Source organism: Bombus flavifrons, chromosome 5 (assembly GCF_040668555.2).
Source record: "Bombus flavifrons isolate JBK064 chromosome 5, iyBomFlav1_principal, whole genome shotgun sequence".
NCBI lineage: Eukaryota > Metazoa > Arthropoda > Insecta > Hymenoptera > Apidae > Bombus > Bombus flavifrons.
Genome location: NC_138446.1, coordinates 10,275,113 through 10,296,269, shown reverse-complemented (window position 1 = coordinate 10,296,269; position 21,157 = coordinate 10,275,113). Strand labels below are relative to the sequence as shown.

The following is a 21,157-nucleotide window of genomic DNA, read 5'->3' as shown; positions in this document are numbered from 1 at the left end:
CTTTGTATGTAATTTATATAACATTTCACACAGTTAATTACACTCATTTCTATTCAATTTTTTGCCAAAATCTGTATGCTGAATTCTTAATCACGGCAACATGAATAATTAGCCCCGAAAATAACAAAAATAAAATGCAAAAACGGTCCTCCAAAAAATTGCCTAGTTTATTTAAATTTGTTAAGATATACGATCGTATGCAAATAGTTTTTGTATCCTCGTTGTCTTCAGATAAGCCTACGTCGCGTCGTAAAATTAAGTCTTTGCAACAGTTTAAACAAAATGTTAAAACTTGAAATTCTTATACATACACGTAATTAAGATCAGCAGATATATCGAGTTACTTTCTAAACAACACGTGTGTCGAGTCCTTGCAAAAAGCCATACACACGTTTACTTTACGTCTAATCTTTATATAAGTTGCCATATATCAGCTGAAGAAATGAATTCTTTCCGATTTTTGTGTGAAATGGAAGTTGTAAAATAGAAAGAACTCATTTTTGCGACTAACACATTTATATACAGTCGGTTGCGAAAGTCTACTGCGTCTATCGAATTTTCTACCTCATTAAAGGAATTAAAAACGGACGCTTTATCACCAAATTATTTATATTTATGTATCGATGTAATTATTATTAAGATACTTTTAAGCGGAATTAGCAAAATTAAAATATTGAACTCTCGGAGAATCTTGAGACAGAGTTTCATCAGAAACTGCAAAATCTTAAATTTGTTCAGCGTCAAGGAGATAGCAGGAGATATTTATTTATGCTTGCATAAGGGAATGAGGAACCTGCAAAATATTGATATAATATTCAATATTTTTATGATTTCGTGTATATGAAAGGTGCGTGTAATGTTCGCAACACTATATTTTATATCTTTTTCATTTCTCGATAAATACGATAGCAAGTAAATTGTGTTACGTTTCAACAATATGTGTCTCAACTCTCACTCGTAACTCGTATCTATTTGACACACTTTCCCAGTAAAAAAAGTTATTCGGCCATTTACAGAACGATTTTTCTGAAACATTTTTACTTTTATTTCTTTTCTATTCTCTGTGAAGAATGCGAAATCTCAACAAAATAATTGTCAAAATTAATCACTTGTCCCTCCGTTTCATTGACTTTTTACCGTGTCAAACTGACACCGAGGGACACGTTAAAATGCGAAACTGAAGAACGGGTGAGACCTAATACGTCAAAAGATTCGTAAAGCTAACATATTGTATTTAAGGGGTGTATGCAGACTTAGTGTACGTAATTAAGGTCAGTATGTAGAGCCACTCTTTACTTTATATACATGTATAGTACATCATTATAATATGCAACGCATCCTCATGACGAGACGAGACGTATGAATGGCGTCCTGAATGATGCGCTATCTCATCGTGCACATGTACAGAATCGCGGACCGTTGAGAAGGCAACGAAATTATTGCATAAGAACAGTGTTGGTAATCAGTTAGCGTGAAACAATAGTAAAAGGCAATACCGTTCCAGCTTGGATGCTTAACGGGCATGACTGGAATTTATAATTCTAGATCGATTCGCAACACTAGAAACGATATCAATTTTTCTTCGCACAGAAAAATTGTTTACTTATAGAAATCTCTATTTACATTTCTCCTTCAAGTTTTAAGGATAAAAATGATTCCGAACGAACGTTCCAAATTAATACTAAAAATAAGACGAAAGTAAAAATACGGAAAGCAGAAGAATTAATCTTTTCGTTTAAACGAATTAATCATTTTTTCTTCTTCTCTTTTCGTCTTCGTGTTCGTCGAAGCATTCGTCATTGGGTGCGGTGATGGTTTTACGGGGAATTTTGATAAGAGCATTTTATATTAAATCGACGAAACCAATGTTAGAAGTATCGTGAGTTCATAACCTGTTCCTTTCACTTGTATTCTTTCGAGATATTGCGGCAAGGTGTTCGTATAATCCGCACGCTTGCGGTAAAAAGCGCGAGCGATCCTTGATTCGCGCGTTACTATCGCGAAACGCTGCAATAATAGGAAAGCTGAAAAGTAATTATTGACAATTCGCGTGTTTCAGCGGCTTGTCATATTATTTCGTTCGCGCCAGCTATACGAGACGTATCTTCCTTTCAAATAAAAAAGCTGGCACGGTGACTAACAAGCAGTGGCGAAAATTCCACTTTGCTTTTCACTTTACTTCTCGCTTGTATATTCGTAAAACTTGGATTATCAGTGGAAGGGCTTTTTTTTTAATACCAAATTTTGATTTGCGGTACTTCAAGGACTACCGAGTTTCAAGTTGTCATTCCATACGTACGCGGTAAGGAGTGGTCTCACAAATGGATCTCTACGCCACTGTGATACCGCATATACAAACAGGACACGTTCAAAGAAACGTTAGGGTGCATTCATACAGCTGAAGCAAAGAGTGTGTATGAACATTTCGTTATTCGCCCTGACGCAGTATTTTCTTTTTTTTTTTTTTGCCAATCACAATTTGCAACCAACTTGGTTGACCTTTCTTGGTAAAATCAACTATCAACTGTCGTAAACTGTAAAGGATCATGAATTAAAAGGAGATTTATACACACATATATTCGCTTTATCGTGATGTTCCAGATGTTCTAATATTTTTCAGTATTTCCTCTATAATGCCTTGTAATTAAACTGCGAATGTTTATGTGTTTATTCTAGATCTTGAATTCTGAAGAAGCTTGGAACTTCCAGGATTCTTCAAATCTTAAGAAATCTTATAAACAACGCAGAACTCTTCAGCTTCGGCTTTGAGAGAATATTTTATAATTCGTATAATTCGTGTGCGTTGTATTTTAGAAGCTTGGAATTATTAGGATGTTTCTAATCGACGAATATCGTGTCTCTTTGCTCGTTCAAATTATGTTATGAATTTTCGGAAGCTCGTAGATGTTCATACTCGAGGCACGAAGTACTATATTTCAAAAATTTACAACTTATAGATAGAGTGACGGGAGACTTCGTAACACCGTTATTAGTAAAATACAAAACTTGCAAACGGATTTTAAATCAATTTTTTTTGACTTGTAAAAAAGATGAAATATGGTTCGTTAGTTAAGGAAAACCGAGAACCTAAATTTACATTGCAAATCGGTATTACGATATTTTGAATCGAAATTAATTTCAATCTGACTGTGATTCTATAAATTATCGTAACGTGGATAACTGTTAAGTACGAAGTCACGGATTTCTCTGACGTAATCAAGCGTATTACGAAATACGAGTTAAGCATACGAGTTAACAACGTGAATTGAATTAATAATAAATTGAAGTAATATTTAGTTAAATCGTTCTCTTGCTTGTTGCTTCTTCGAATAAATGAGTTTTCATACATCAGTGTCTATTTGCCAAATTTATTTTTCGATTATCATCTTTAACGTATTCTTGTTGCGGTTTCCATATGACAAATACCATGTTTGGCAGAGTGTTCGAGTGTTAGGTACTTAATAATTCAGACGAACACCATTAGTCGACTGTTGCTACTCGTGTCTGAAATATCCGATAAACAATTCTTCCATTAAACCGTGTGTAACGGTCCTTCTACGTCCTTCGAGATCGTCCTCCAACAGAACTACAACTATACACATACAAATTGCAATCTCATCTAGTTTATTGAGAGGTAATATCGTTAGACAATACCATTGTCAACGTAAGAATAATTATCGATGATGACGGCAACGTGTCGATGTAACCGCGATATCAATGACAGTATATAATGTGTCTCGGAAAAGTACTTGGACGCTTTCTATGGAAAGCTTTCATACATATGTATATTATATGCGTTTAAAATTTCATTAGCACTGCAATGAGACTATCATGATCATGTTGAAAATTTACATAAAAATTGTAAGACGTTTATTATAAACATACGTATACAGGGTGGTTGGTAACTGGTGGTACTTTTTCTAATTTTTTCTTTTTTTTAATTTTTCCATCGAGACAACGATCTACAGTGAGATCCGTTATAACGAGACGTGATAAAGTGCACGCGTACCGAGCGAAAATTCAAAGTCGATTTTCTCGAAAACAAAGCCTCAGACGAAAAATTTTTATTCTATATTTTCGACTTCTTTTTTCGCGTAGAATCACCCCCTTCCGCTTGTACCACCAGTTACCAACCACCCTGTATATATCAAAAAATTAGCACACAGCGTGAAGATATCTTAAACGTATAATAAGCGTTAAAGATGGTCCCAGTCAATATTGAGACTTGTTTAATATAATGGGACATCGGTTGTTTAAATACTTTTCTAATCTCCGTAAAATATACACTTGCGTTAAATACGTTCCAACTTCTTTATACATTTTCTATGTACAAATATTGCTCTTCTTATTTCCACGTTCTAGTTGCAAGAATACAGTTCCATCTCTCAGAGGCACGGAAACAATTTGTAGAACTTGAAGAAAAGACATGTCACAACGATGTCACAACTTCAGTTTCTTCATATCTCGTACAATCGTATCGTCTAGATGGGAAAAGAAACGAGAAAGATATCGAGTAAATTCCTGGAATTTCTTTTTCATAATCGTAACGCGATATTCGGTAGAATCTGCTAACGCACGTTGATCCAAACTTTGCTCCTCGATCGGTTAATAGTTACGGTACAGCGCGTAAGTTCCTACAAAACACCCTGTATGTGTTACCCTAGATCGGAATTCCTATTCAAATCGATTGTAAATTCTTTAGAAAACTTTCACTTTCACCGTGAAGCCGCAAGAAGTGTCGAAGCAGGCTGATCGAAGTTCATAAGATTCTACGAGATTCGACGTAGGATTTCGATGAAAATCAGGGTGTCCGTAGCTGGTCTCGATCGTTCACGTGTCCGTTGCATTTCCTCGTTTGGCGCAACACTCGCTGCACCGTGCGTTTCGCAAAGAAAAAGTGAGCGGATAGCCGACTATCTCGGAGGCATTCACATATCTCCCTCGAGCGATTTAAAGCTTGGATTTATGTCGTTCGATCACGTGAAACTTTCCGCATGAGTTGAACGAGATACCTGGACGAACGCTATCCGCAAACTTCACCCATTATCTGTCATTGCCCTACTTTTGATGCCACTTTGCCATTTTTACTCTTCGTTGCTCGTTCGCAAGCAGCCTGTCGATATTAAATTCGAGCATTTTGATCGATTCGTAGCAACGATATTTTAATTTGTCCGGAATGTACAAGTGAGTTACGAGTAATTAGTAATTAGAAACAGCAGTTACTTTTCTTCACGGAATCCACAGACGAACTTAGATCATCTGTTAAAAAACATAGCGACAGTCTATTTGACTATTTGCTATATGTATATACTATTGCATACATTGACTACCTAAATATCACTGCTTTCAATTTAACGACGAAAACCTCTCTATCGTTTTAGAGAAACCTTGTTCGTGTGATTAATAGCTCAGATACCAAAGAATTTGAAGTGCTTGTCAAACAACAACGTTTAACGGTTACGAATATTCTTTCATTACTGTATATTGGTTTTTTTGAAATCAATTTAATCGTATGATATTCTATTACGCATATAGGTACGACGATTATGAAGAATAAAAGCATTACCAATACAGTTCAATTTATCCGGAATTTTGTAATTGAAAAACATCTTGCCATAAATAAGGAAGAACAGCCGCGGCAATTTATTCTACCAAATGCCATTAGGTTCCACCAACTGATTAATTCAAAAGCTAGTTTATGTTTTCTGACAGAAAATTATAGATCAACGATAGGAAACTTCGTATATATCGGACTTACACGCAAAACGTTTCAGTTTGTCTTTTTTTTTTTTTGGTACCGGTTTATCATAATGATGCTTCGTTCATACGACTTACGGATTAGACACGAATATGATAATCAGAAAGTAAATCTTTCGAACGTAACTGGTCGAGCTAACAATAAGTTCGATAGAACACACGCGATAATTTGCGTTCGTAAGTAACTGATCGGACGTGTCTATATAATGACGCGAAACAAAATTCATACAACCTCGTCACCAGGTCGTTGTCGTTTCTTTCAAGGCCATACAGCAGAAAATGTACATACTGGCGATCGAACGACCATCCCACACGTGAAAACGGACTGTCTTTTCGGTTGAACAAACCTGCCTATCGGATATCTTAAATGAAACGTTCACGTTTGCAAACTCTGTGACAGCGTTTCTGATGGAATTTATGAATACGAACTTTTAAGATATGTATCTCCTAAGGTCTTCCATATTTTTTCGAATCGTTTCCTGGATGGAAAATAATCAACGCAATTAAAGTTGTCAATATACAAATTAAGATTTTGCCCTTTGGCAAATTGTTTAGTACCTTTAGCCCTAAGTAGCAAATATTTCTATTCTACAAAACCGCTTGTTTATTTGATATAAAATACATGTTTACGATATGAAAATTTGTTTGACCCCCGATCAGCAGTGTTGTATTAAAATGCTCCTGTTTAGTGATAAAATGACATGAAAATCCGAAAATCAACATAGACGTGCTTATCGCGTTTTCCTGCTGCGATCTTCGATTCAAGTTGACTCTTCGTTATACATATGTGTCATATGCTAACAGATAACTCTTGTACAAAATCAATTTTTGTAATATATTGTGAAACTTTACTGGCTCGTTTTGTATAAATTGTTACGAAGGTATTTATTTTTTCAAAGTTTCATGTTGTTTAATTTGCTTTCAGCATTCGAGTAGATGTTAGGCATACATCTTACAAGTAATAAGTACCTACGTGTGGTGGACCCGGATTCGAGACTTACACAGCGAACGTGTTAAGATTATCCAAATTTACACATCCATTGACTCATACATTATTTAGTAAGACGAAGATACTTAGAAATGTAATTTGCATGTAGGAAGTTTATCGCAACAAACGCATATTTCTCGACCTTAAATGTGATATATATTTTACAATATAAAAAGAAAAACGCACAAATAATTGAATGGATACCTGTTCCAAAAAATGGAGAACAAATTTGATCAAATCAATTAATGCAGATAAACTGATTAAATTTCTGATTTATACAGAAAGCATTTAGGACAATGCACGCGATATCAGTTTAAAATTACATATTACCCACGGTCATATATAATTACATACAACGTACTGTCACTTCCTTGAATGCGTTAAAACCGGTCATCAATGGAGAACGGGATTTCTGGCCAAGATCCAAGATCATGGTCATTTGGCTGACCATCGACCGGTTCCAACTATGTATTACACCTTCCTCAATTCTATTTTCGCAAGATCAAATTTCACCAACAATGATCACGGTTTCGAAAGGATCCTTTTCCTGCACTTATGTATCTTCTTTCTACATGCCTATTAAATTACTAAAAGCCTATTCCAATCTGCTTACTAAAACGAGGATTTTGAAATGAAGAATATTAATAAAAATGAAGCGCAAATATATATTTATCAATTGCTTCATAATCAGTATCGACAAGGTGAATATGAATGAAAAACGATCAACGAAGAAACGGAGTTACGTTAGAAGAGTCACCATGATGTACCCAAATGGTTGTTGCTAACGACATACAATGCTGACATGCAACGTATTTCTCACATTTGAGGCGACACAATTTTCGTGCAATTTACTCGAGACAGTCCTACTTCTGCGTGACGAACAATGACATGAGATCCGAACAATGACAAAATCTTGGGGCAAAGTTCATAAAGTTCAGTATAAACGTGTGTACGAATTTAAATAATCCAGCGAGAACGCAAAGTGCATAAATGATATTAGAATATGGGAAAATTGATTTTTAAGATTCGTTATTTAAAATTATTATTTCAAATCTGTATCCATCGAAGACACAATCGCGTTGAAGATAGTTCTATAGTTCTTTTTCTTTTTAAATTTTGGTCGACTCTTGGTTTGGAACTTGGTCGACTCTTATGCTAAGGAGGACGTCGGAGTCATTGAAGCGTTGAAGTGGAGCATGATTTTAAAAAGATTGGGAAATTAGCGTAGACCAATGCGATGATTAAAATCGCTACATGTCATGATCGCTACTAAACGCGGTAGGCGGTGCCAGTACTAAACGTGAATCTATAGAACTTCGTAATATTTATTATAGCGACGGCTATACGTCCTGCGATTGTGAGAATTCTTAGGAAAGTACTTTCCCATGCATGGTACTTCTTCCATCGTTAGGAGGAAAGGTTAACTACAGATGGTTTGAGGTTGTGCGTTGCTACAAGGTAGGTTGCGATTGGCTCATCAAACGCACCCTTATGAAAATAATGAATAGAAACCTGGAGAAATAAACGATTTTGCGCTGTTTCAAAATTTTGCAATATTATCATCGGAAATAGGATGCAAATTTTTGTTGCAACAGTAGCATCGATTTTCCTTTGATATTCATAATGAACGTCGTAAATCTTCTCCTGTTCGCTATTAAACTTTTAATGATAATCCAGCGAGTGGCGTTTTTACGCGTATTATTTGTATGCTTTGGGATAATAAAATCAGGGTGATAAAAGCCAAGCCAAATAGAGATTCAAAAGGAAGATATGGAACAATATTAAGGATTCGGAGAAAAAATGGCACGAAAAAACGGCGGACCTTGCCGACAGGCTGAATAATTTGATACTATCGCCGTTTTTTATTACTTACACACACGTGTCGTTGCCATACTAGAAGAGCGACACAATTAACAATGAGAAAAGTAAGTTTCTCGAAACATCGATTTGAAACAGGGAAAGCTTAATTATTCAACTCATCAACCACGAAGAAGTCTTTTGATTTTAAGAATCTTTAATGGAATTAATTATTTGCGTTTATTCCTTACTGGTGAGCAAATGATTAAAGCAGCGGAGGAAGCATAAAAAATACTATGAATTGTACCGTTCAAAAGCCTCATTAGTCGACCCATAAATAATTTATTTCATCTTCTTGTAATAAACAACTTTTTCTACCAAACTGTTAATTATTCAATGATTTTTTAACTTAATGATTTTATTCCTGGAGAATAAAAGCACTATTTGCCATTCAAATATCTTACATTTACTAGACACGTGTATCTGTTTTCATAAATAACAGAGCAATAAAAACTCTCTATACATATCTATGTATACATTCATTGTATAAGTATGATACTATGTGATTGATGCTGTATGTATAAATTGAAATAACTCGTTCAGTGGTGGCTGTTTTACATTAATTATAAATCTATGTCGGACTTACAGTACTGAAAGTACGTGGAACGTAAGAAAACTGTTACACGTACGAACCATGATCATTTTTGCAAATTTAAACGCGCAAAACGAAAAAATATATTTATCGAAATGGTACATAGTTTTAATAAATTTAAATTAATTTAAAATTATTAATATGTATATAGAACAGACATAGTGATTTTTACTATGGAAATTGTATTTATTTTATGTATATGTAATATATGTATTTATTTTAAATTCGGACGTTCACAGTTACTTAATACTATCTTGATAGAAAAAGAAGTATAGCGCTTTCTCGTGCTGAAATTCATGCTGTCTAATAAATGGAATTATAATTGCTCATAATTTGCGATATAAAGTAGATAAAAGAAAACGTACGTCTCTCTGATTTTCGCGTGCAGTTACAGTTACAATCTTTCTTTCTTTCAAGTTCATGGTAAAAATTCTGATACGAATATTTCGCCTACTTGCAAGGTCAAGAATCATGGCCGGTCGAGGAGCCTTTTAAGTTTTATTGTAAACATTTTCATTCCCGAACCGAGGTCGCATATTTTTGCATGAACAACTGGTATCGTACGAGGACTTCTGGTTCCTGAGACAAGGAACAACCTACGTCAACGGCAGATAACGAAATTCCATACGAACCATTCAAAACAAATTCTTTAAATTCGAACCTAGATAGTCAATTTGTCAACTATGCATAGATTATACGTTACACGTATAATTTCAACGTTTCTATTTGATTTATTAATATTTGTATTTTCTATTGCTCTTACTTTGATCCAAACGTATTTTTAATATCCAATTTACTGAATTTAGCAATACATTTTGTAGACGCAAATGGACGTATGTAGTATCCATCCTTTTGAAAATGTTGCCATGTATTGAAGTTTTATATAAAAAGAATTTCACACTTAACGTTAAAGTGATTCGCGCAAATGTCTGAACGCTCATTGAAACTTTCTATCACTGTATTATCCATGTCGTATAAAATCTTTTGAAGTCTCATTAATACTCCCACGATTATACTGACAAAATTTCTAATTTGTAATTTTTTAGTGAATTTGTAGAAGTTTTATGGAGCACTTATTGCAAGCGTACATGTACGCAGAGAATATTTCTCCAGTTAATTACTTGTTAAGTAGCGAATTAAATGAAGCGTAACTACAAGTAAAATTCGCCGAGGCGATTAAGGAATTTCAACAAATTTACAAGATTCCAATGAAATTCATTTTTGTCGATTTCTATATCTTATGAGAAAGTAAGAGGATCGGATTTGTACGGTCGGTAATTGAATCGAAAAAATATGTGTTTGCTGGAATGCGCAAGGAGGCACCTTCCACGCACCTTTTTTTTTTATGGCTGCTATCGTAACTCAATGAGAGGGAACTTGGGTGGTTGTAACAGCGATTCTCACATTAAGAAGTCGCTATGTTATCCTGTGAACGATCGTTGTTTGAAAGCAATTCCCAGCTAGTGTGATTGTTACGAGAACAATCGCCGAGAATCTTCCAATTGTCAAGAGCCAGTTCACATCTAACGATTAGATAACTCATTCTGAATTCCGTGACTCCACGCATCTCGGCATTCACGATTTTCATTTCTCCGAGACAATGTTACAACGAGCCGTAAATCAACGATACTTGTTCGCCTCGTGCGTTCAAAAACCTCTCTTTAAATAATCTACGTTTATTTATTCAAAACTTTCAAAGGCTGATGTTCGACGCCGTTAAAGTCTAAAAGGGGATTTTAATTAATTCCATTGAGAAGAAAGTTGATTTTCCAGATTTTACCTATCTCGCTATCTAAATCTCTACCGTAGAATGCACGATAGATGTAATGTCGTTAATTCACTGTGTACGAATGATTTTATGATATTGCTAAGAAGAATATTGATACTTATGTCGGATTCTCATTATGATTAGGTTTAGGGGCGTGAAACGAATCCTCGTTTGGACTACACATTGTTGCTATGCAATGGAGAAGACATTGACTAGTGCGAATACGACTACTACAGAATGTAACAAGTAACCGCGGTAATCAGACACTCGAGAAGCTAATGACAATGATCCTAGGTCCAACAACGAATTCGCGGTCAACGGGGTAACAGAATGCGTTTTCTTCCAAAGCCCAAGTCGTGATCGACTTGCTTGGCTACAGTGAAAGTATTACTAAACTAACTCTTTGTTAAAACGTGGAATATCCACCGAGCGTAAAGACGACAAATCACTCGCTAATACGACCTCACGAGAGAGAATGACTTCCCGTCGCGATGATGCTCCAGAAGAAAACTATGATGGGGTGTGTCTAAGGACACGAGATCGTCGGATTCGTTGGGGATAGCCTTCGTTCAGAAAGTGAGGGAAATTGACGCTGCTGTTAATTGGTCAATTTCCATGTTGGTGTTTGGAGAAGGATGTTAGCCGCCCTTGAGGGAAAGTTGCTAGCGGAAGCGCTGTTTGTGAGAAAAACAAATTTCTCCGATCTTCCTATAGTTGGGACAAAGACTGCTTGTCCGTTTGAAGAACCTTAATTAACAAAATCAGGCTAACTGAACTTGTGCTGTGTAGGTGCATCGACATTTGGTAATCATTTTGCCCGAAGGAACTGTTGAAATGTTTACTGTCGAGTACCTCTACGGGTATTTCTTTTAATGAGGGCTATATTATTACTCCATATCTTTGTTAGACAGAGCGTTCGTCTCGTTGACCGCGACTACGTTCGACGACTGATTGTCGCCTTGAGCCCAAGCTCATTGTCACAAATCTCAAATAAATACAATTGGGCAGAATGACGGCAAATTGTTTAATTACAGCTATAGACTTTAGTTACAATTTTACGGATTTTCCCGAAGTTCCAAAGGGGAAGCTCCGGTGTCCTTTCGTCTCCGACACGTAGATACTTCGAGCTTTATCATTTTTATATGTATACATATGTATATATTTTATTAATCCTTTTTTTATACGTTTACGTAATTTTTCTTGTACGTGCATACACTTATCAGTCGTAAATATTTTATCCGATTTATAAATTAAGAAGAAATTAATGGTCGATAGCAACATTTATCATTTTTTTATACTCTTATAATCTTATGCTCTTTTATAATCAACGAATAATAATTTACTTATAATCATTCATCATTAACCATTATCAATCATTGATCATCGTTTATTTAAAAATTGACCAACAGTGTGTTAAAGTTTCAAATCGCGTCATACTATTTATAGAAAATTTATGGTATAAAATATTACGATGCGATTTGAAATTTTAAAAGTAAGGAATAAAATCATCATAGTTTGATTTATTCGTGATTCTGTAATCAACATACATCTCTCCAAAGATAATCAACTGTCGGAATACTTTTGAAAGGGTACTGTATCCGCGCAAAGTCACAAGATATTCCTTCAAATTCAATCATCGTTATGTTTCCGAATAAAAACTTTATTTACCTTCGGAAGAACGATAATGCGGAGAGGTGACGAAAGGGGGCTATAATTCCCCGCGTTCTTGAACTTTTTAACAGCGTCTGATTCACCATGACACAAGGCAAACTTTCAGAGAAAGGAAATCGGAACGTTTTGTAACGCCGTCCCACGTTCCCTGGTACCATTGCCACATCGAGTCTAGTTTTAGACATTTTTGGACTGGTAACGTTGCCAGCGTGTGCACTTTAGCCCGTAAAATTTTTTTCTTGCCGTTTACGGAAGCGAGTGTTATTTTAATTACTTCCCGTTTCGAGCGCGCAGTTTTGGAGCGGCGATCGACCTGAATTCTTTTCCTCCGATTTCTACCAAACACCGGATGAATCTCGATAGCGGAAGCTTGATTTCACTTTGGAGCGTCTCTTACGGCAAGTCGATTCTCCATTTCCAGTTATTACAACCGTAGTGTCGCTAATAATCTTGCAACTGACGCGACGTTAGGAGATCCAATTAAAAAAAAAAAAGATTAATGACGAAAATGACGATGAATTGATAAATTATAACAATTAATGAATTAATTTTCTATGAAGAAGAATTATTAAAAATTTTAATTACCGGAGAGAAGAAGGTACAATGAATTCTAATAATCAAATATCGGACAGAAGATTATACCGAACTATATTTGAGACAGTATTATAATCATATTAAGACCTTGAACCTCCTGGTCCATAAACACGAATTTCTTTTACATAAGCACGCACTTAACTGCGTTGAATGGATATTAGTTTACATGGGCACGAAGAGAAGTGAAACGCGTCAATCTTTGTGTTTACAATTTCATTGTACCTTTAGGTGTGGCTAATACGTATGCAGCAAACAAGAGAATATCCTATAATGGTTTTTCCATACCATGTTACATTGCAAATGCGGTGCACGCAATGCTTCAACGATGATACCGTCGCGTAGGTCGTGTTAAAAAATTATTTTCTGGCAAAGTCGGTAATCAAGGTATGACATCGAGATATAGGAAGTGTAAGAAACTAGCAGTTCACATCTTTAACCGAGACACAACCGACGAATCTTTTTCTTATAAATATCGAATATTAATTCGTCTTTTGTAAAAGAGAGCTGAACAAATTTAATCGAACGTTGCGACCGCCACAAATTTTTTAATATAAATCATCTTTCAAAAAGTTATAGAACACGATCTATCTCGATCTCAACTCAATATTAATTAAACAACGAAACCCAATCTCACAAACCGAGTCGCCAATAATCTATCATAGTGCTTGACGCTACTGTGATCAATTAATCAAGAAACGATATTAATTTCTTGTTAGCTACTAATTACATGACATTGACAAAGAACGAACGTCGTATATCAATGATAGGAAAGCGACGAAAAATATAAAGTACAAAGAACCGCATGAGAACTTCGGTATCGGGTAGCTTCATCTGATCCATTGCTTCCGCTTTTCTTCCTCGGTTAGAAGTGAGTAAGAGAAAGTAACAATCCTTTCACTCTTCAAATCGATAAAATATCCAATTTTAACGATGTTTCTGTATAAATAGGCGTCGTTATACTACATTTTATTCAAATCTTATTCCTTCCGATCTCGTCCTCGCGCGAATACAAATTTCACGTGCCTAAATCGAAATCTATTGTATTCTCGTAATTAAATCAATTACATTTCTGAATTACATTAGGATAATATCTTTGGTTAAAACATTGATTTTAATTATACTTCGTTCTAGAGGTCAAGAATAAAAATTCTTTTTAATATCTCCCGTAATAGCTTTCAACGAGTGATATTCGAAAGAGAAATTTCGTTTACGCCTAAATGTGCATACATTGTAGAATTAGAACTTAAGAGATTGGTTATTAATAACGTATCGGAACATAGTTAGCGAAGAAAAGTTGCTGTTTTGATAGGCGTGTGACACGCACTGCGTCGACATACGGTAGAAACTGACAGAAAGCTAGTTAAACATTCAAGATGATATTTCTGCTATGTATCACTTCGTCAATAGGTAAATTTCAAATAAGAATATCGTTATCCGGTTACCACTAGCATCATCGTTTCACTCGATTGCTGCATATATCTACATTATATACATAATTAAATTAGAATTTACAAGTATGTTGGAAAAAGCTTAAACGAGTATTTTACTTCCTGCTATAACATATGCAAAAGAAGAAAAAGAAAGTGAAAGCTGAAATGACACTTTCATAAAATATTCTGTATTCCTTTTGTCTCAAATTGTATATTTATATCTACTATTCTTTCTAAAATATCTTCTATAGCAAAGAAATATTTCATTTCTGTGTCTCGTACATTGAAATCTTTATACTACGATAAACGAGACCTTCAAGTCCAAAAAGTAAGTCGGATGCAAATTTAAAGTTTAGCGTGTACAATCCATCCTGTACACTTACACGACGCTGCGTAATACATAGTGTCACGTTCCTACTATTCTCCATAAAATACCTATTCCTCTCTATCATTAAAATTCAACCATAAGACGCCTGGCACCGTAGAATTAGATATCAACCGTATCTCTTACTCGAAGTATCCTAGCCGGATAACAGAAGATTCTGTTACATGAATTGTGTTTTCGTGTGGGACGAGAGTGCAATATTCGCAAAGAGAGCAGTGAACGTTCGCACGCAAAGTGCCACACGCAGTCCTTGTAAAATGTAAATGGATCGTGGTCACGAGTAGACATCAAACGTTGCACGTGTTTATACGCAAATATCCGCGTGGTAATACGCGGCACGTGACAGCCGGCGTTAGAATGCAAACGATCTCGCGGAATGTCGATTTCCGATCAATCATTAATGCCTTCGAACGGAAAGCCGCAAAGTAGGTTGGCAAAAATGTTTTGCGAAACAGAAAAAATCGTTTTCTCGTTGTCGGACACGCGTCACACGGTTTCCTGACCTACTTCGAATCTTCAAAAGTATACGTGCAGTACGAATGAACAGAAATAGTAACGCGCAGCGGATTTCGCCTGTAGAACGCTGTGTAAATCTATAAAACTTCCGATTCCTTATTTTTAGCTTTTTGGAAAATAACTTTCGAGTCTAGATCAGCTTAACTATATCATAATTCATTATCGGCAAGCAGTAAACGTAAATAATAAATTGCTTTTGCTGAAATAATAAATCGTAAAATTACGATTGCTATAATATAAATACAAAACCGATTCCTTAACCGTTTTGGGACCGATATAGAATTAAAATGATAATCTTGCAAGAGATGTGTGTAAGTATAGAAAAATTTTTCCAAATATTCTTAACGCGTAAATCAGTGACGAAAATTATTTTTCTACATAAACGACTTAATTTGCCTTCCCTGAACAACTAATTATGTTAGAATCTCCTCGATTTTGGAATCTTTCCTTAGTTTTGGACATTTATCTTGTTGATAACTTTATCTTGTCACTAACGGAACCAAGTATCTCTATTACGATAGCTTTTTGTCTGTCGTTATATCGTAAATTAAATTATCCTAAATTCTGCGAATTATACCGTAAAAAGACTTACAAGATTTACGAAAGATACTTAAGTATCAAAGAATCTATGAAAATAGTAATACCACGGTGTTCACATTTCGAGTTAATTCATCGGGCGAAATATTTCGCAAACTGAGTCACAAAAGGGAACAAGAAACACCGTTCGCCCATTTATTCGTTGGTGAACGGTGTACAAAAGAAACGTTAATTAGCAAAAAAACATTCTATGATGCTAATTTCAACTAAATCCGAGTAGCTGGGTTTCACTTTGTAACACGGCGCCGTAGCACACGGTAATGTATAACGCAATGTAAACGATGCCCCAATTATAATAAGGAACGTAAGCACGTGCTACCAGAGCCATACACGCGTTCACGCAAATTGTGATGTACTTTCACTTGGATTTCGTTGAATACACCTGGTAGATACATGGAAAGATAAGCAAGCCGCGGTTACACCTTCCGCGCTTACAAACTTTAGAAGATATTATCTTTGTGTCAGAAAACCTTACTGTTTTTTTGGATTTTACGTTATTTAAAATCTTCCTTCTGAATTCTCCATTCGTCTAGTTTCTGTTATCTTCCAGATATTTTTATATAATGGAAATCTATCCAAGTGTTGTTACTACAGATTAGACAGCTTGGTTTCAAGGATATGGATTCTTGGTTCTCAGTTGTAAGTTAGAGGTTTGAGATTCCTAAAATGACAAACAATCGTATACAAAAAAATATACATATATAAATACATATATAAATATTCATGTAACTTTATAGTAAATAAGTTCAATTATTAGAAAACAGATTAGAAATGAAACAAAGGAGTAAGGTGAAAGTGTATGCGCGTCCTAAATTTCCTTGTAAAACGTTGCGCATCATTCATAACAATCAGGGGCAATGCTAGAAAAATATCAGTGATGTAATCACTGATTGATATTTATAAATGCATCCGCCAATGATTCATATGATTAAAAAAAAACAGTTAAATGCTAATCCTGCAAAGACGAAGCGTGAGAATTTTAATCCCTTTTTATTTACTAATTCTTTTACAACCCCTTTGAAATTTTTACATTTTTACACTGAGAATGATCATGACAAGCAATATATTTACAATAACGAATACGTATTTACGTAAGGTCGTTAAAAGATAAATTTAACATGTTTCTCAATTTTCCATCTCTTTATATTATCAGCGTTATTTAAAATTGCTTAATCGATGATCGCGTACTTACTTTGTAGTATAGACCGTTATGTTTGATCTTTATTACGGTACTTGTATTATTATGACGAGCATTGCAATGGAATGTTGCTAGATATGTAAATTCAGTTTAAAGTAATTATTACACTGTATCGTGTACTGTACCAATGGCTATATCGTTATTATAATATCGTTATTAAACGAACTGGAATTACAACGAGCATTCGTCTGTGAATTACTGCCATCCAAATAGGAAAATTATATTTTTGTACTATGATTTTTTACAATTGAAGGGATCAAAACGAACTTTGTTCGTGTCCGTCTTTTTACACGAAAAGAAAATAATTTCAATAAGCGTATCTGTGATTCTATCGTGTCAAAATTATATCCAAATATCTACAAATCATGTATGAATAGATATTTATTAAAATATGTATCCTTACGTTAACACATGTAGAATAAGGTTCCTATCTTTTATAGAAACAAAAGTGACTAAAGTTTAAATTAGTTATAACAATAAATACAATTCAAACTTTCACTTACTGTGAATTAACGTTGAAGAAATAATCTTAAACACAGGAAGTTTAGTGTGAATTTCTTTTCATTGGATGTTTAAAAAATGACGCTTTAATGAATATTCTTTGCAAATAACAACAGAACTTTCTCTGGTATGTAACAAATATGAAAGTGACACATTTTATGGAGGAATCTGGTCGCAAATTTGTAAACGTCAGGAAATTGCTGCAAGCTTTTGCAGCTCAGTTGCTACTTACAAATAAGTTTAACAAACTATTTAATTATTATTTAAAATGCTAAACGACATCGCAGTGGCCATTATTCGTAATAAATACACTGCTCAATTAGATTATTCCATTAAAATATTAAACCATATTCAATTAAAGATAACGTTACCCGTTTTAAAAATACATATTATAGATAAACGTAAATTCACCGCATATAATATTTTTCAAATATTTAAAAAAATTTTACTGGATAAAGCCATCTTCTGAATTCTACAAATTTAAGAAGTCGCAGATTTGTTTCATCCATTAAATTTTATACGCGCTATATTTTGGATATTTTATATATTTTCATACATTCTGCACATTTTTGCACTTTTAAATTTCCCATAAATGCATAAAAATTTGCAGTTTATTCGTTACATTCAGAACCAAGAAAAATGTTCGGCTTTTCTCGACGTACCATAGCAGCACCTCCATGAAAGACATTTAAACACAACTCAAAAAACTCATTGTGTGCGAATTTTCAACACAAAGGAAACTGAGGAATTATAGTAACTTACAGAAGTATTTAAACACTTATCAAAGTAACTACAAACCTTCTATGGATATATTGTGTATTTAAAATTTCATTAGCACTGTAACGATATCGGATTATCATGATTATATTAGCAAAACTTGAAACAAACGTGAAGATGTACATAAAAGCTACAAGGTATATGCTGCAAGTATACGTTTCACGGAGGTTACAAAAATATTTAAAAAATCAATTATCCATTATATGGAGAAACCGCGTTATTTAGTAGAATCGTCACTAATTCATCCTTAAATATATATCTGTAGTAAATATCTTGTAATTTCTACATACATTTTCAGATCGGTTTCAAATTTCCCCCAATATAATCGCAACAGCGGAGTTCCAAAATCTTTTATATACAGAAATACATACATACAAGTTTTCTATTGAAAATGTTCAAATATACCGCCGGCCATAAGTGTTAGGATACTTATTGACGCTTAAAATATAAACTTACTGCTTTGCACTACTTTCATTTTATAGTTATTGTATTATAAATCTGTTATCTCATTTAAACCATACGCGAGTCCTATAAAATAAAATACGAAATATAAGATAAAATAAAATTTCTTAGAATTTTCCAACAAGTATAACCAGTAGGTATTTTAAAATACTTATCGTCGACGGTGTACATGAGCCACTGTACACGACTTCTCAAACCAGGAAACGAGCGTATAGGAAACGATCTTAAAGAAGTTGATTATATAAAGGTACCTATCTACCTACCAAAAGCGAATTATCGCGTTTAAGAAACTGTTCTAAGCTTATTGTTAATTATAAGGGTGACTAAGGTATATGTTTAGGACGATGACGATCGCGGATGGGCCGAGCCGCGAAAAGAGGGTGGTTTACTCACCGATGGTGCGTCGTTGACGACGTCGACGTTGATTAGAGACGATCAATGTGAGAACTCGTTGGCGTCGCGATGCACGCCGTTCAACATTCCTTTCAGCTTGCCTTGGAGTAACTGGACGCCAAAGCGGTTTCCCTCTCTCGAATCGCATCGACTTCTTTACATTCTACTCCAGCCTCGATCATGGCTTTCACTTCATCCGTCGAGGAAATGGTGAACCATGATCTCGCGGCGACGTTCGCACGCGACGTTGTTGGTCCAGCGACGACGAGACCGCGCAGCTCCGACGAATCTGGATAGAACATGATCCGCGTAACGCTTCGCTTTTATGGGGACTGAGATGCATTTCTAATTACATGCTAGTAGACGAGGACTGTGAAAGACGAAAGTAGTCGGACGAGGCAACATTTTCTGCAATCTTGTAAAAAGTAATCGGATCGCGAGGAAGATTATACAGATGGAAATCTTTTGAATTTTAATATCCTTTCGACCTCGTGAAAGACAATTCTGAAAGATTTCAATTGTACTTTAAATCCGATATATTCTCATCTATTATGGCATGAGAAAGGAAAATTAATGGGAATCTTTTTTACAATTTTGTGAAGAGTAATTGGATTGCCAAGAAGATTATCTGGTTGCAAATCTTTTGAATTTTAATATTTTTTAATCTCCTCAAAGGCAATTCCAAAATGTTTAAACTACTTTAAATCTGATATATTCTCTCTCTCCGTCTCTCTCCCTCGCCCTTTTTCGCTCAGCTATTACAAAATGAAAAAGAAGAATTAGGAATTGAAACTGTGGCTAGATGAAACATAAATAGTTATTAAGAAAGTATTTTTTTTAAGAAAGAGATGACAATTGTATTTATCATATAACAGATGCTTTAATGAATACCCGAAGTTCGGAAAGATTTATAACGATACGATAAATAATATTAATAATAATGATAGATTGATATAGTACTTACAATAAATTATTTACCACTGAACATTCAAAATATAAATTTCTGAATAATTTGAGAGACTAAAGCGAACATCAGAAAAGAAAGAGATATTACAAACCTTGAAAATAAAAGAGAAAAGATTAATGTGATAAAATGAAAAAATAAATACAGTAATAGTAATTATATATATCGTAAATAGTAATAATATAGTATAGTAATAAAATAAATTTTGACATGTGAGACGTAACTCATTAATTATAAATAAAGTTTATAAAATTGTATCAGTTCATTTGATAAAATTTCTTAATATGAATTATTTAATAATTTCTACAATTAGAGGAGATTATAATCGAAGTAGCATATATTTAACACAATAAGTTTCCCTTTCAAGCGCGTTTAACACATTTAGGAAATAAGCATTCTAATATAAATATTTGAAGACAAAAATCAAAGTTACTGTGTCGACATCTATGCCCACTTCCTTCTAGGAAACATTACAAAATTGTTTCAGCTGTTAATATAGAATACTTATTTAAATTGCTGGACGAACTAAATGGGATCATCTAAATATCTAACTTATGTATTATTGTATTGTATGTAAAAAACAAATTCAGTGATATACCTTACCATTCCTATCATCTAATCTTGAAATATTTACGTTTGATATGTACTTATGTATGTATATTCAATTATGTTCAATAGGCAGGTAACAAAATTAAAGAATCCAAATT

At 34.4% G+C, this 21,157-nt stretch overlaps 1 protein-coding gene across 2 annotated transcripts in view; it reads right to left on the bottom strand.

The window, feature by feature from the left end:
* Positions 1-19,763, bottom strand: part of LOC138179942 (proteoglycan 4) — a 31,530-nt gene extending 11,767 nt beyond the window's left edge. For both annotated transcript variants that reach the window (XM_069113220.1, XM_069113221.1), the window contains exon 1: positions 19,487-19,763. The gene's annotated coding sequence lies outside the window, so the exon portion shown is untranslated. The remainder of the gene's footprint in view (positions 1-19,486) is intronic.
* Between the last annotated feature and the right edge of the window lie 1,394 nt (positions 19,764-21,157).